The 16,911-nt window shown below is 38.1% G+C and overlaps 1 protein-coding gene across 3 annotated transcripts in view; it reads right to left on the bottom strand.

Annotated features, from left to right (window-relative positions):
• The window catches only part of LOC125662347 (sodium- and chloride-dependent taurine transporter-like), a 53,129-nt gene extending 52,059 nt beyond the window's left edge, over positions 1-1,070 (bottom strand). For all 3 annotated transcript variants that reach the window (XM_056152925.1, XM_048894536.2, XM_048894550.2), the window contains exon 1: positions 902-1,070. The gene's annotated coding sequence lies outside the window, so the exon portion shown is untranslated. The remainder of the gene's footprint in view (positions 1-901) is intronic.
• Positions 1,071-16,911: the final 15,841 nt, after the last annotated feature.

Here is a 16,911-nt window from a genome sequence, read left to right as displayed (position 1 = left end):
CAATCAAAAATTTCACTACTATGGAGACTTCATCATCGGCTGGGTGTGGAAGGGCTGCAAAATTTAGGCCCATGCTCGGCGCTTACGGCCTTTGAACAGGGAGGAATTTTTGTCGTGCCACACCTGCTGTGACAAGGGACCTTGGTTTTTGCGGTCTCAAAAAGACAAATCTATAATTAGGTTTAGGTCTTTGGGTGGGTGTGACCGGTCGACAGGAGATGCAAACGTACTTCTGCTAGGTACATGGTTAAGTCCAGGGGTCCGTGTTTGCCCAACTCTTAATTTTGTATTCTCAATAGCAGTTACATGTACATGTATGAGAATGACCGCTGTTCATCACCTTCACCTTTGTATGTTTATGTATTTGACAAGCCAATCGGTCATTTACATTAGAAATATAAACTCTCTCTCAGCTAAATATTTTAATTACAGAAGTCGACAATGGCCTTGTTATGTAAAATGAATTTTAGCACAAGATTTTCTGCTTTGAGTTGAAAATTGTTTTGCACATTCTTATAATAGTACCCAAAACGGATAGATAGCTAAAATAGAATGGAGAAGATTATGCTGTTATTTGGGGAATATTTTTACTACGACGTTTTTTCGTAGGGGGAGAGATGAACCTGGTTAGGTTAATTCTTCCTAGCGAGAAATTCTATGCTGGACCATTTTTTTTTTCGAGGGGAAAGTCTTCCCGGGGCCCGTTTTCCAGGAGAAAATTCTCTGCAAAGATATGGTGCGTCAGTCCGGTTTTTACAGCGCCAACTGGACTAGTTTACAAGATATTAGAGGCGTTTAGATAAACCAACGTATTTGTAGAAATTCTTATTCCATGGAAATGATATTCACATATCTAGAAGGATGGGGAAAGTTAAAAATGGAGAAAATGAATAACACTTACCGTGTGTATCTACCGTCTGCTAAATGGGGCGTCACAGTGCTTTCTCATTCAGATGTGTGCTTTAAATTTGCAAGAATATTTGTCGACTTGGCAACAGGTAAATTATGCACCTAGTACATTCGGCACCTGGTTGATTCAGCACCTAGTTACATCGGCACCTTTTTTTCATGGATTCTGAATGATAATATGAGTAATGTAATTGAATTCAAGATTTGTATCTTCATAACTATTATTATATCTTCAATGTTAGATAAGCTCGCTTATTGAAAAAGGATATATCAAGGGGAAGGAGATTATTGTTAAAACTAAGCTTCCTTTACTTTTGTAGCCCTAGAGCCTGCGTACTAAAACATTGTCTTCATTTTTAGTAATGATTTTATCACATTTGTAGTGTTGATGTGTAAAGGCCTACCTGTACATGTATCATTCCTTATGTAACTCTTTACTGATCACAGATAAACTATTTATTATTAATTTGATTGTATATTGCTTAACATATTGTCGTAAATTTTTCACTCATATGGAGACGTCACCATTGCCGATGAAGGGCTCCAAAATTCTGCCTATGTTCGGCGCTAATGGCCTTTGGGAGGGAAGGGATCTTTAACGTAGCACACCTGCTTTGATATAGGGCCTCGGTTGTTCTGGTTACATCCGAAGGGATACTATAAGACCGTGTATCGCATACCATTTTGATGACCTTGTATGTAAAAGTCAAATAATAAAAGGCATTTTGGTCCCGAATATAATTTTTTGCTTTTTGACACTAATCACGATTTAAGGATCACGGCGGGTGTGACAGGTTGACAGGAGATGCTTCCTCCTCCTAGGCACCTGATCCCCACCTCTGGTGTACCCAGTGGTCCATGTTTGCCCAACTCTCTATTTTGTATTGCTTATAGGAATTATGAGATTGATCACTTCTCTTCACCATTCACATAAGCCTTTGATATTTGGTACCGTATGTGGGTGTGCCATGATAAGACTGTGTCACGTGCCGATTTTGATAAATAATAAATTGTTTGGGGTATTTTTAAGTCACCTGAGTAAACTCAGGTGACCTATTGCATTTGATTGTCGTGTGCCGTGCGTTAAGAATTGAACATTTTTAATTTCTTGACAACTACCAGTCCATTCTTTTCAAATTTGGTATGAAGCATCTTAGGGACAAGGGGGACATCAATTGTAAATTTCAGGACTCCTGGGCCCTAGGGGCGGGGTCAAAATTGACCAATTTTCAAAAATCTTCTCAAGAACTGCACACGTATAAGAAAAACTAAATGCATAGTGATGTAGAGCAGGAGGGCCTCTACTGATATTATAAATTTCTTGATCCCCGGGTTAGGGACTCTGACCAAAGGGTGGGACCAAATTTTGTATATAGTGTATTTGGTATGAAGCATCTTTGGAAGAAGGGGGACAGAAACTGTAAATTTCAGGATTCCTGCACCCCTGGGGCCTTAGGGGCTGGGCAAAAACTGTCCAAAATTGATCAATTTTCAAAAATCTTCTTCTCAATAACCACACACGTGTAAGAAAAACTAAATACATAGTGATGTAAAGCAGGAAGGCCTCTACCAAAATTGTAAATTTCATGATCCCTGGGGGTAGGGGTTCTGACACCAGGGCGGGACCAAACTTGGTATATAGTATTTATGTGTAAAAGACTTAAATAACATCTTTAGTGTTACTGATATTAAATTGAAACTAAATGGATATTTAGAAAGAGCAGGTAGTCTTTTACCAAAATTCTAAATTTGATGATCCCCAGAGTAGGGCCAAACTTACTATATAGTATTAATGTGTAAGTTTGCTGATACTGTATAAAATGTAAATGCATACTTAGGAGAAGCAGAAAAGGATGTAAAAAAAATGGTGAATTTCACAACTTTAGAGGGTATTGAAGTTTTAAGAACACATCTTGTTTTATACTGTTGCTGACCATTAGAATTGAGCTAAGAGATTCAGAATAGGAATTTTTCTAGATTTCATAGCCCTTGGGAGTAGTGCCACTTTTTCACTAGTACTCAGGTGACCGATAAGGCCTGTGGGCCTGTTGCTGTTGTCCGGATCATAACCATTTTGCTCCCATGGGGACAACGGCAACATTTTGTGACGTCTCCATGAGTGAAAGATTCTCGAGAGGGACGTTAAATCGTAATTTCTTTGACTTTTGACAAAAAGCCTTGATATATGGTATGTGGGTATACTATAATCGGACAATGTGACCCATGTCATTTTTATACGCCCGTCATAAGTATTATGTTATGGCGCTGTCCGTGCGTCTGTCTGTCCGTCCGGGGTTATGTTTTCCGGACTTTATTCCGTAACGGATGCATGTACAACTTTGAAATTTGGTCACAATATCTCCCTCAAAAAATATAAGAGTAGGTTCGCATTTCAGCTGGATTGGTCTATCCTTGACCTACTTTAGCTCTATAAGTAGGTCAAACAGTTTTCCGGACTTTTTTTCCGTACAGATACAGATATTGCCCCGAAATTTGCACATAAGCTTCCTTTCAGAGGATTGATTGGTGTTTTCCGCCACACTCAACAATTTTTCAGTTATCTGGTGGCGCCCAGTTTTTATTGGTGGAAGAGAGAACCCAGATATAATGTACCTGGGAAGAGACCACCGATCTTCCGAAACTAAACTGGGAAAATTTCTTACTTACCGGCGCGAGTGGGATTCGACCCGCGCCGACAGAGGTGAGATACATGTACCGTGTTATTTTGAGCGCGATGCTCTAACCACTCGGCCACGGAGGCCCCTTTCAGAGGAATACAAGTTCAGTTTGCATTTCAGCTGGATTGGTCCGTCCGTCCGTCCGTGACCTACATTAGGACTAAAAATAGGTCAAACAGTTTTGCGGGCTTTTTTTTATATTAATGATACATATATTGCCCTGAAACTTAATCACAGGCTTCCTCTTTCAGGAATACAAGTTCAGTTTGCATTTCAGTTGAATTGGTCAATCCTTGATCTACTTCTGGGCTAACAAGATGTAATGTGAGCAATGATCACTAAGAATACCCCCCGCTTACCCCAATCTCCCAAAGGGTGTTGGTAATAGGTAAAACTTCAGTATTATGATCCAAAAGGTATCTAGGAACACAAGCATCTCCATGCGATGAAAGAAGCCGTTAAAGAATTTAAATGGAAACCATATTGCTACTTTGATGTCCAGTGCACGTGACCTTTGACCCCAAAATCGATAGGGAACATCTTCATCCCATGGGTAGTCCATATGTATGATATGGTGACGGTAGGTGGAAAGGATAACGCTTTAGAGCCCGGAAACCATATTGCTACTTCGATGTCCAGTGCGCTTGACCTTTTGTCCAGTGCGCTTGACCTTTGACCTTTTGACCCCAAAATCGATAGGGAACATTTTCATCCCATGGGTAGTCCATATGAATGATATGGTGACTGTAGGTGGAAAGGATAACGCTTTAGAGCCCGGAAACCATATTGCTACTTCGATGTCCAGTGCGCTTGACCTTTGGACCCCAAAATCGATAGGGAACATCTTCATCCCATGGGTAGTCCATATGAATGATATGGTGACGGTAGGTGGAACGGATAACGCTTTAGAGCCCGGAAACCATATTGCTACTTCGATGTCCAGTGCGCTTGACCTTTGGACCCCAAAATCGATAGGGAACATCTTCATCCCATTGGTAGTCCATATGTATGATATGGTGACGGTAGGTGGAAAGGATAACGCTTTAGAGCCCGGAAACCATATTGCTACTTCGATGTCCAGTGCGCTTGACCTTTGACCTTTTGACCCCAAAATCGATAGGGAACATCTTCATCCCATGGGTAGTCCATATATATGATATGGTGACGGTAGGTGGAAAGGATAATGCTTTAGAGCCCGGAAACCATTGCGTCTACAGACGGACGGACGGACAGACAGACGGACAACCCGATTCCAGTATACCCCCCCCCCCCCCCCCCACAACTTGTTGCGGGGGGTATAAAAATAGGTCAAACACTTTTCCGAGATTTTTTCATTACGTATACAGATGTTGCCCTGATATTTCAGTCAAAGGCTTCCTCTCGGAGGAAGACAAGTGCAATTAGCATTTCAGGTGGATCGGTGCACTATGATCTACAGTACTTTAGGGGTAGTAGTAGGTCAAAGAGTTTTCCAGATTTTTTGAGGGGTATTGTCACAGGTATTGCTCTGAAATATATTCCTTCTCAGAGAAATACATAATCAGTTCACATTTTAACTTAATTCGTGCACCATGGCCTACTTAAAGGGCCAAAAGTAGATCAAATGGTTTCCTAGTAGACTTTTTAGCAACAGTCTCGTTAAAAATCAGCATTTCGCAATTTCTATGGTCGTTATAACGATCCAGTTTGCCAATACAACCTATCATTGGGCCAAATGCTGTCTGACGTGTTTAATGCCGATTGTTAGGCTGTTCTTGGCACACTGATTTTGACTACGGATAACTCCGTTTACCTGTTTAAGATATAGGGCTCAAGGCGGGTGCGACCGGTCGACAGGGGATGATTACTCCTAGGCACATGATCCCACCTCTGGTACATCCAAGGGTCCGTGTTTGCCCAACTCTCTATTTTGTATTGCTTATAGGAGTTATGAGATTGATCATTATTCGTTATCTTCACCTTTCATGAAAGGTAATTAACTTCCACTGTGATTCACCGTGAGAATTTTCAAACTTGACGAGAAATTTAAGAAATATCTGTTATAGACATTAAAGTTAATCCCTATGAGAAAAATACATTTTTGACGTACATGTATATAAGAAGTCAATTAGAAAATAATATCCAAGGAAAGCTCGCTATGAAAAGATCGTGTTTTCGTAGTCTTTCAAAGTATGGAATGAAAAGGAAAGGTCACCTTACAAATTATAAAAATATTTAATTTTTTCAACATTTCAACAAGGGGAGAAAACTCAGATAAAAAATATCTGGCTATCATCTACTCTCTCCGCCATCTTTATCTCAATAAAAACCGAAACAATTTGTTTTTACAAAAGATTTAGTGCTACAGATATTGACTTTTTGTGAAAATAAATACATTTATTGGTCGGACAACTTAAAATTAATAATGAATATAATTGAGAAATTGAGGTATACACTATTTTTCTGCAATATTCTTTTTTAATTTTTTTTAATTAACTGTTCTGTTTTTGCTAATTACAATGTACTAATTTTGTATGTATCAATAACTATTTATATAAATATCACATACAAATGTTACAAGGCCAATATTGCTAATATTTTTTATATTCATGTAATTGATTTAAGATGTGTATGCATGAATATCTATATTGAGCTCTTTGGCTGAATATACAATGTACCTGAATAGTTGTGTGTCGAAATAAAAGGGTACCGGATGATCTATTGGGATGTAAACAACCGAATGAGTGGCATACCGTCCATCCCATGTTATATAATATTGACATGTACACTGTACCTACACGTGTGTAGGATACATTTAGATTCACCAACGCTTTCATAAAGAAACAAGAGAAAAAAACACCATGCCAATTATCTTATCTTTTTGATCTGAAAGTAAGCCTTAGCGATTTCAACTTGATCATTGATGCAAAGCAAACTTAATGCACGGAGTTAAATTTTTTGAAATAAACTATTCATTGGTATGTAGATAATTTATATTAAATAGCGTATCAAGAAACTGTTATGAAGTGGTTCAGTAAATATGTGCTGGTGCACACGATGGGTGGATCTCGATCGTATCTGGAGTGGATTGTAGGATTTTACGTTTTGTTTAGTTTGATTAGATATTCTAAAATTACTTGCCTAATGCAGATTTTGTACTCCAGTCCTACCTTAGTGCATATCTTCAGGTTCATCAATTGAGTATATATCTAATCTATTTAAGATATTGATAATCGATTGGTTGTACATTGTTTGATGTTCCTCTCGGCATTTTTTCACTCATATGGAGAAGTCACCATTGTCGTGAAGGGCTGCCACATCTGCTATGATACTGAGCCTCGGTTTTTGCGGTATCATCCGAAGGCCCGCCCCATTTAGTCGGCTCGTACGACAAGCAAGGGGTATTGAGGACCTATTCCAAGCTGGACCCCGACGAGATAATCCATCGATGTACGTACATCTACATTTAACAAAGTGATTATTTCGTATTTTTAATTCAAAATTGGCCCATTCGTACCTACTTAACAGAGAATTTCAGCCTGAATGTATATCTTGTGACTGTCCATTACATGTAACGATGCATCACATAGTGATTTTTCGCCAACACGAAATAGACCTTTCAATAATGTGCAATCAATGCAAAAACATTTTACAACAATCATATTATACAATTTTTACAAGAATGCAATTTTTACAGAAAAATCTGAATTCTTTTATAATGCAACTGCTTAATATATACACGAAATGATACGTATTATTTTTCAACTTTTATGTCCGTGGGATGGAACGTTAAAGGGTGTCTTATGTCGTGGTTTACAATCACCTTATTTCAGTTACAATGAAAGGAACTGGTTCACGATTTAAGGAAAATATTTTCGCTTTTTTATATTAAAGATTAAAATATAACTCATTTAATGTTGACAGCCAAACTCTTGACCTGAATGCAAGAATAAAGCAATATTTTAGCCCTAATTCTGTGTTATGTAAAAAAAAGACTCGAGTCTTAATGTTCACAAATAAACCAGTGAAATATTAATGTTACAATATAAAGCATCATAATTATGCACATTCACAAACTTAACTTTTAGATGAAACATTTTATCTAAAGAATACTTGAAATGTGATAGATATGATAAAATTTTATCGATATCCATTTCTTTTGAAAACTTCATAAACAATAGCATACCACAATCTTTGTTTACAAAACAAACAATAAACTTTTCAAAATGAGCTTCTGTGATTATGTATAATATTTAATGTTTTGTGAAACATTTTTAAACACATCAGACAGTAGATTTTAATCATTAAAAGTGAAAAACAAATTTCGGGGAAATCCTTTAACGGCCGTAAAATGGCTGAAATATTGCCAACACAGCGTAAAATCATAATCAATCAACCATGCCCCCTGGGGGTAGGGTGGGACCACAATAGGGGATCAAAGTTTTACATGTGAATAAATGGGGAAAATCTTTAAAACACCCACTGGGCCAGAAAAGTGACAATTTACATAAAAGCTTTCTGACATGAGTAAATCCAAGTTTGTGCAAATCCTGGTCCTCGGGTTAGTTGAGGCCCACAACAGGGAATCAAAAGTTGTATGCTGATATATGTATATAGTAAAAATCTTTTAAAATATCGCTTGAACTAAGGCTTTCATATTTTATACCTATACGGAAAGACCTTTCATGTCATACAATGGTGTGTAATTTTGTGAGTTTGACCTATCGTACTTTTGATAAAATAAAATCTCCCGTATTTAATATGTGCTGAACTATTTAAAGTAGATCTTTTATATCTTGTACATTTATACCCCCCCCCCCCTTCAAAGAAAAGGGGCATATTGGTTTGCACCCGTCGGTCGGTCGGTAGACCAATGTTGTCCGCTCAATGTCTTGAGAACCATTCACTTGATGACAATGATATTTCATATGTGGGTTGGTTATGAGTAGAAGAGGACCCCTATTGTTTTTCAGGTCAAAGGTCAATCTACTCTGGACATAGGGATATAATGTCCGCTCAATATCTTGAGAACCCTTTGCTTGAAAGACATCAAACTTGGCACACTGGTACATCCTAAGGAGTAGATGACCCCTATTGATTTTGAGGTCATGGTCAAAGGTCAAACTGGGCATAGGAATATACTAACCATTCAATGTCGAGAGAACCCTTTGCTTGACAGACATCAAACTTGGTACACCAGTACATCTTCAGAAGATGACCCCTATTGATTTTGAGGTCACATGGTCAAGGGTCAAACTGGACATAGGAATATACTGTCCGTTCAATATCTTGAGAACCCTTTGCTTGACAGACATCAAACTTGGTACACTGGTCTTCAGGAGAAGATGACACCTATTGATTTTGAGGTCACATGGTCAAACTGGACATTGGAATATACTGTCCGCTCAATATCGTGAGAACCCTTTGCTTGACAGACATCAAACTTAGTACACTGGTATATCTTCAGGAGAAGATGACTCCTATCGATTTTGAGGTCACATGGTCAAGGGTCAAACTAGACATGGGAGTATACTGTCTGCTCAGTATCTTGAGAACCCTTTTCTTGACAGACATCAAACTTGGTACACTTGATACATCTTCAGAAGAGGACCCCTATTGATTTTGAGGTAACATGGTCAAAGGTCAAGGGTCACACTGGACATAGGAATATACTGTCCGTTCAATATCTTGAGAACCCTTTGCTTGACAGACTTCAAACTTGGTACACTGGTACTTCTTCAGGAGAAGATGACCCCTATTGATTTTAAGGTAACGTGGTCAAAGGTCAAGGGTCAAAATGGTCATAGTAATATAATGTCCGCTCAATATCTTGCGAACCCTTTGCTTGACAGACATCAAACTTAGTACACTGGTATATCTTCAGGAGAAGATGACTCCTATCGATTTTGAGGTCACATGGTCAAGGGTCAAACTAGACATGGGAATATACTGTCTGCTCAGTATCTTGAGAACCTTTTTCTTGACAGACATCAAACTTGGTACACTGATACGTCTTCAGGAGAAGGTTTGAGGTAACATAGTCAAAGGTCAAGGGTCACACTGGACATAGGAATATACTGTCCGTTGAATATCTTGAAAACCCTTTGCTTGACATACTCCAAACTTGGTACACTGGTACCTCTTCAGGAGATGACCCCTACTGATTCAAAGGTCAAGGGTCAAACTGGACATAGGAGTATACTGTCCATTCAATATCTTGGGAACCCTTTGCTTGACAGATATCAAACTTGGTACACTGGTACATCCTCAGGAGAAGATTATCCCTATTGATTTTGAGGTCACATGTTTAAATGTCAAGGGTTAACCTGGACATTGGAATATGCTGTCCACTCAATATCTTGAGAACCTTTTTGCTTAACAGACATCAAACTTAGTACACGGGTACATCTTCAGGAGAAGATGACCCATATTGATTTTGAGGTCAAAAGTCAATAGTTGAACTGGACCTAGTAGTATATTGTCTCCTATATTTTAAGAATTATTTGCTTGATTGACACCAAACTTGGTACACTGGTACAGAATAATGAGTAGATGACCCATATTGATTTTTTGATCACATGATCAATTCACTCTTAACAGGAATATATTGTCTGCTCAATATTTTGAATTGATGATACTACTATCAATTAAATGATGTGTGTGTATAACCCTTTTCAATTTTTGCACCATAATGGGGGGGGGGGGGGGGCATATGTGTTTTACAAACATATCTTCTTATTTCTTATGGCAAGATTTCCAATAGGTCCCGTGGAGATCTGGGTTAGAATAGGTCCTCAGTACCCCTTGCTTGTCATCTAAATGGGGCGGTCCTTCGGATGAGACCGGAAAAACTGAGGCCCCATCTCACAGCAGATGTGGCACGATAAAGATCCCTCCCTGCTCAAAGGCTGTAAGCGCCGAGCATAGGCCTAAATTCTGCAGCCCTCCGGCAATGATGACGTCTCCATGAGTGAAATATCCTCGAGAGGGACGTTAAACAATATACATGTACAATCAATCAATTAATTACCGAAAAGGTATATATTATTTAACGTGTGTTGTACAACTTTAACAAATGAATATGACATCCATATGATTTAGCATAAATGAAACCGTGTTAGAGCCTTGGGACGACATTTTGACCATCAACGCCGATCTTTACATGAATTCTTCATCAATAAGGTAGTGATTGTACTGGTTTGCTGTTCCTTCCATACATGTCCCAAAAATGTGAATTTTTCTTGGTAGTGTGAACTAATGGGGCCATTTTTTCTAGAATGATGTGTATGCAGAAAATCAAAGGTGTAATGAACCAGGGCCAGTTGGTTTGAGCACGAGAGATAGATAAGTCCATCGGAGGGCGCAAGCATGTACACTTTCTTTCTCTCTAGTGAGGTTTACGCATAAACAGTAAACTGCGTGTTCAGCTGTTGAGGTACTGAAACATTTATATATCCTTAAGATTATATTTTAAATCGATAAAAAAAAATACATTCATTCCTTTAAATGCGATGTGTCGTTGGTAATACTTGTAAAAGTTTTTCAAGTAAGAAAACGTCATGTGAACAAAACACATTCAAACTGAAATACAACAAAGTCACATGTGGTGTGTTAATTTAAATGTCTTTTGAAGCGTCTGAATAAGTTTTTACTTTGGTATGTGAATGTACCTTCAGAAATTTCCATTAGACGTTTATATCGTCAGTATTTCCTCCTCTGAGACAGCGGCCACCACGCGGCATCGGATATATTATGTGAATAAATAACATTTAAACAGAAATATAGCAGTCACATATGGTCTGGTAATTTGCCTTTTGACACGATTGAAGAAGTTTTTACTTTGGCGTGTGAGTGTACCTTTCCCTAAGACGTTTACAAGAAGTTTTTTTCCCTCCTCTGAGACAGTGGCCACCAACGCAGCATAGACTAGATTCACATTAAGACAAACAGCTGAGGAAGGCGATTTTAATGTAAGGAAGACATAAATTGTTGACAATATCACCCTTCTCTCATATTTTACTCTATGGATATAGTTAGTGTTCTACGATATGACAGCGTAAACACCAGTCATGCAGTAGTAAAAAGTACATGTAGCGGTTGTGCATGATTGTGTTGTTCACATTTTTATTCAGATTGTGAGTAAAATGATAAAAGTTTACATACACATGTACATGTGTATGCAACTTTTTAAAGAGGTTGTTTAATTAATCACTCTTTTTAAAATTTGAAGAACTTTTTACCAATTTGTTCATTCAAGAAAACATGACTTATGACAGATCTACCCATCATAGAGAGAACAATTCATATCTTTTCGAGGATGCTGGCAAAAGAACTGGGGTTTAGGCTCTACACTTGGCATAGGGTACTGCAGGTAGTGACAATCCGTATTCTTCACTGTATCGGAAAATGACGTGCGGAAAAGAAAGGGCTTTTTAGAAAGTGAGCTTTTCTGACCGCCCGTTGTCTGTTTGTCCGTCTGTAAACTTTTCACATTTTCGACTTCTTCTCCAGAACCACTGGGTCAATTCTAACCAAACTTAGCCAAAAGCATCCTTGGGTGAAGGGCTTTCAAGTTTGTTCAAATGAAGGGCCATGTCCTATCAAAAGGGGGATAATCACAAAAATGCATAAGTAGGGTGGGGTCATTTAAAAATCTTCTCAAGAACCACTGGACCTCAAAAGCTGAAATTTACATGAAAGCTTCCTGACACAGTGCAAATTCAAGTTTGTTCAAATCATGGCCCCAGGAGTAGATTGGGGCCACAATAAGGGATCAAAGTTTTTCTTGGGAATAAATAGGGAAAATCTTCTCAAGAACCCCTGGGCCAGAAGAGCTCAGATTTACACGAAAGCTTCCTGATTCAGCACACTTTCAAGTTTGTTAAAATCATGGCCCCGGGGGTAGATGAGGGCCACAATAGGGCTGAATGTTTCACATGGGAATAAATAGGGAAAATCTTTAAAAATATTCTTCTCAAGAACCACTGGGCTAGGAAAATACAAATTTACATGAAAGCTTCTTGACATTGTGCAGATTCAAGTTTGTTAAAATTATGACCCCTGAGGATAGGATGGGGCCACAGTATGGGGATCGAAGTTTTACATACAAATGTATAGAGAAAATCTTTTTTTAAATCTTCTTCTCAAGAATCACTGGGCCAGAAAAGTTTACATAAAGTCTTCCTGACATAGTGCAGATTGAAGTTTGTTAAAATCATGGCTCCCGGGGATAGGATGAGGCCCATAATAGGGGATGAAAGTTTTACATACACATATATGGACAACATTTTAAAAAACTTCTCAAGAACCATTTGGGCAAAGAAGTTTACATTTACATGAAAGCTTCCTGATATAATGCAGATTCAAGTTTGTAAAAATCATGGTCCCTGGTGTTAGGTTGGGGTCACAATAGGGATCGAAGTTTTATACGCGAATATATAGGGAAAGTCTTTAAATATGAGCCAAGATGACTCAGGTGAGCGATATGGACCATGGGCCTCTTGCTTCGGTTTTCAACATTTGTTGCCATTTGACCTGGAAACTGGGCCGTCAAGTTTTATGTATGTTACAGAATTCATCACATGCTTCATACAGATATGCAAAACGAGAAAATTTTCTTTTCCTACTACTCTACAAGTAAGAGCCCTATGGTCCTTATCGAGAAAGTTCATTTTATATGAAAAATTATTTATTCTTACATGAAAACAAGATCTATTTAGTGAACCCAACTTTTCTCGGATTCTCTCTCTCTCTCTCTCTCTCTCTCTCTCTCTCTCTCTGCATCAGTTAGAGTCAAGAAACAATATCAGTTTACTTTTTCATCATTTTCCCAAGGTCACGTAAGGAATTTACTTATAGCGCCTCAATTTTTGACAACTGTGCTGGATGTTATAATTGTATGTTATTAACATGCCAACTTTTCAAAACAACCATAGGTGATTTTGCGTGCAACGACCTTTTTTCAAAGCGCTATATTCGCGACATTTTGTCGTGAAAATGAATATCTGTCTATCAATCTAATCATAGTACATGTAATATATATTAACACAACATTAAGTGTTTTTGACCAACAACTTCAACGAACCTCATCCCGTGGGGATGCGAGTTAGAATCGGTCCTCAGTACCCCCTTGGTTGTCGTAAGAGGCGACTAAATGCAAAACCTGAGGTCCCCTGTCACAGTCACAGCAGGTGTGGCCACATGGGCTTGTCTTCCGGATTGGGGGTGGGGGTGGGGGTGTGAAAATATGAATACTCTTGAAAAACCCCTTTGAAGTCGTTCCGATAAAGATGCCGACACGTTTCGGCAATGAATATATGTATATCGTTTGAATTACACCCCCCTGCAAGTAGTAGGGACGAATTTTGCTAGGATATTCCAATACATTGTTAGTATACAGTACAGAAACGGGTGAGATGGCGACTTTAGTCCTATGTATTGATGCAGGGGTGTAATTTAAACGATGTATTAATTGCCGAAACGTGTCGGCATCTTTATCAGAACGACTTCAAAGTTTTTTTTTTAAAGAGTATTCATATTCTTGATATTTTTTTATTTACCACAATCCGGAAGACAAGCCCCTGTGGGTGTGGCATGATAAAGATCCCCCATAGGCCCAAATTTTGCAGCCCGTCACCGGTAATTGTGACGTCTCTATGAGTTGAAAATTCTCCAGCGGGACGTTAAACAATATGCAATCAATCAACAAAACTAAAAAAAAAAAAACCACTTTGAAAGATATACATAATTATTTTATCAAAATCACCAGTAAAGTTTTGAAAATATAAACTATCATATCAATATATTCCCTTCAAGTTTCAACATCAAGTTATATTGCATCCTTTTACACCGTAACATGACTGATCTATGAATCAAAATTTAAATTAAAGCACATGCATTAAGGTACGACTACATGTCCGACTTGCAGAGTCTGGTAGAACAATCTGCAATCAGAAAAGGAGTGATCTGCCTTGCCACGAAGTTCGCGAACAAAAACCTTTGCACCCATGACATTTCAAATAATTACCAATAAAAATCATCAAAAATCATTTATTTGATTGTAGATTAAGGATAATTGCTAATATCAAATTCAACATTACAATTTAACTGTCTACAGTACAGACTTATGCGAATTGTATATCGAAGGACACGCTTGATTGAATAATTCGAATTCCGCGAGTTGCTAGAGTTGTAAATAAAACGTGTATTCATGACATTAGCGTTCAACATGCATTGGAAAAGTTTACTCTGATTTTAGTGGGAGCATCAAGTGTTCATGTGGCGGAGAATGAAGAAAAATATTCAGTTTGACATGTGAAATAATTGAAGGGGGATATAAAGCAAAATTGCCAAGAAAAGATACATAACTAAAGTTTAAATGAAACTGATGTTTTTATAGAATAAAATAAATATTTTTAAGCATTTATCAATATTGATTTGTAGATAAAATCAGTTTGGGGGTGAATTATATACATGTACCATCTAATTTTGGTTACTTTTGATATTTACACTAATTTAGTACTGCGTGTGCATTTATATTTATGTAAAAGGAATTAAATACTGCTCGATATTTAAAGGAAGTAAAAATAAACTACCACTTTAATGAATGGTCTTTCAGACGATTTTCATGTAAACGCCATATTTCGAAACACGTGAGCAAAAGTTGATTTATTCAGTCAAGGAGCCTAGCCTCTGCTCATACGCGGGAATAATTCTGGGGTTACCTGAGTCTTCCCAATTAAACGTGCCCAAAAAACCTATTGAATGCTACTAGGCCCCCTGTAATTTCTATGACACATCGCTAGATTCGGATAAATATTTTGTTTTCAAGTCATTTGTTCAAGAATAAATGACCAATCCTCACTCAAATTTCAGGTTGTCTATTGTGTAGAAGTTCATCTGATAGGAAAATGCAAAAACAAGCTGCGTCAAAGTCAGACAGCTCAAGTTTTCAAATAGTGGTGGATATATATATAATTTGACGTACACTGTATCTGTTACACATCTTTGTGGATACTGTGAGCCATCCCGAAAGGGGTCTTTGTCGTTCAAGTTTGTATGAAGAATAAGCCAATTTGAAATCCACCTTCTCGATTAATTACTATCAAAACATTTTCTTCACTGTCCAATAAACATACCGACACTGGTAGTCCAGGTAAATTACACGATCGCGATACCACAAGATACAGGTAAACAGCAATGACTAACTATTGCCCCAATTTCTGATTGGCTAGTAACAAAGAAATGGCGCGGGATTTCAAATACGGGTTTTGGAAATCGGGGGTTTGTTGTGGTAAATCGGGGGAACGTTTTTACAAAATCGAGATTTTTGTTGGGGGTGGGGGTGACTTTGAGATCGGGAATCATGCTTAAAATCGGGAAAATTGCCCTGTGATTGATTGATTGTAAATTGATTAACGTCCTTTTCGAGAATTTTTCATTTATATGGAGACGTCACCATTGGCGTTGAAGGGTTACAGAATTTAGGACTATGCTTGGCGCTTACGGCCTTTGAGCAGGGAGGGATCTTTATCGTGCCACATCTGCTATGACACGGGGTCTCGGTCTCATCCGAAGGACCGTCCCATTTAGTCGCCTCTTACGACAAGCAAAGGGTTCAGAGGACCTATTCTAACCCGAATCCTCACGGGACTAGCATGTAATGGATCAATATGGAATCCATTGCTCCAAACATATTGTGCATTTGAAATATAACCTATCCAGTATGAAATTTTGTGTTGTTAAATTGTTGAAAGAGTTTGACAGGGAGTACATTTTGTGAATTGTCTAGCAAAAATATGTAATTTTAAAAATTGACAATGAAAGGTGAAAATAACGAACAGTGATCAATCTCATAACTCCTATAAGCAATACAAATTAGATAGTTAGGTAAACACGGACCCCTGGACATACCAGAGGTGGGATCAGTTGCCTAGGAGGAGCAAGCATACCCTGTTCACCGGTAACATCCACCGTGAGCCCTACACTGTATATCTTGATCAGATAAACGGAGCTATCCATAGTCAAAATATTTATAATATATGTTCCTATAAACTGTCAAATTGTAGATAATATTTTTTTCTGTATTAAAGGTGCGAAATGGTCATGAATTTCCAGTCTACTAGGATAATTTTTATACCCCCTTCAAAGAATAGGGGCATATTGCTTTGCACCTGTCGGTCGGTAGACCACATGTTGTCCCGTTCAATATCTTGAAAACCATTCACTTGATCGTAATGATATTTCATATGCGAGTTGGTTATGAGTAGAAGAGGACCGCTATTGTTTTTCAGGTCAAAAGGTCAATCTACTCTAGACATAGGAAGGCATTGTCTGCTCAACATCT

This window comes from Ostrea edulis, chromosome 1, assembly GCF_947568905.1.
Source record: "Ostrea edulis chromosome 1, xbOstEdul1.1, whole genome shotgun sequence".
NCBI lineage: Eukaryota > Metazoa > Mollusca > Bivalvia > Ostreida > Ostreidae > Ostrea > Ostrea edulis.
Note: the sequence above shows the minus strand (reverse complement) of the source record. Positions and strands in the feature narration are given on the sequence as shown.